Here is a 1381-nt window from a genome sequence, read left to right on the forward strand (position 1 = left end):
CTTGAGTTGTGTTTTGGTTGCCTTCCTTTCCTTTACAGAATTAGATCTTGTGGAGTAAAACCTCGTATAGAGGAACAGCGATGAGCTTCGGACTGCCACTGTTCTGTCAATATCTCCAACCCATCAGAAACTCCAACCAAGTCGCTTCTGGTTTTTTTCAAACCTTAGCAATCTGAGATCTTGACGAACCGGTGGGTTGGACGCAACACCGACAACCGAATATAGTCCGGTAGACATGTGCAATTCGTTTAGTTTCTAATTAGTTTTTTAACGAAAATTCGGAAATTCGTTAATTCCGAATTTTCATATTAACATATTTTTTTATTTTTAAATAAAATTTGCGAATTTTTTATTTTTCAAATTTTTTTTTTAACATTTTCGCATTTTTCATTTTCAAATTTTTAACTTTCTAATTTAGAAATTTTCGAATTTTCTAGTTTCGAATTTTCTAATTTTCTAATTTTTCATTTTCTAATTTTTCATTTCGAAATTTTGAAATTTCGAATTTTCGAATTTCTGAAATTTCGAATTTACGAATATTTCACTTTTATTCAAATTTTTTATTTTTCAAATTTATTTATTTTCGAATTTTGGCATTTTTCATTTTCGAATTTCGAATTTTTGAATTTTTTACTTTCGAATTTCGAAATTTTCAATTTCCGATTTTTCGAATTTTTCATTTTCAAATTTAGAATTTTCAAATTTAGAATTTCAAATTTTTCGAATTTACAAATTTTTCACTTTCGAATTTTCGAAATATCGAATTTAAAAAAATGAAAAATTCGAAAATTCGAAAAATAAAAAATTCGAAAATTCAAAAATCTAAAATTCGAAAAATTCCAAATTGTAACATTCAAAAATCTAAAGTTCGAAAATCTAAAATTCGAAAGTGGGATATTTCAGAATTTTTAGAATTTCCGTTTTTTTTTATTTCATTTTCGTTTCATTCGTTTTTTTTTTTCGGAAATTTCGTTTTTTGCTTTTTCGGAAATCCGAAAATTCAGAATTTTCCCGAATTTACGAAAAAAGCAAAAAAACGAATAAAACGGAAAAAAATATTTTTTCTATTTTCCAGAATTTCCGAAAAAATAAAAAAAACAAATGAAACAAAAACGAAAAAATAATTTTTTTGAATTTCCGGAATTTCCGAAAAAAAAAAAGTAAAAAAAAATAACACATGTCTAGAGTCTGGTACAGGAACACTGAGATGTTTTGACAGCACAGCGGCTAGCAAGGACAAAGTTGTTGCCGCCTCGGAGACGGCCATTTTTTTTTGGGCTAGTATCGGAGCGGAGTACGAATCTCCCGCTCATAATATCCTGCACCGGGCTCTATTCGGTTGCCGGCGTTGTGTCCAACCACCAATTCGTCAAAAACTCCA

Source organism: Rana temporaria, chromosome 3 (assembly GCF_905171775.1).
Source record: "Rana temporaria chromosome 3, aRanTem1.1, whole genome shotgun sequence".
NCBI lineage: Eukaryota > Metazoa > Chordata > Amphibia > Anura > Ranidae > Rana > Rana temporaria.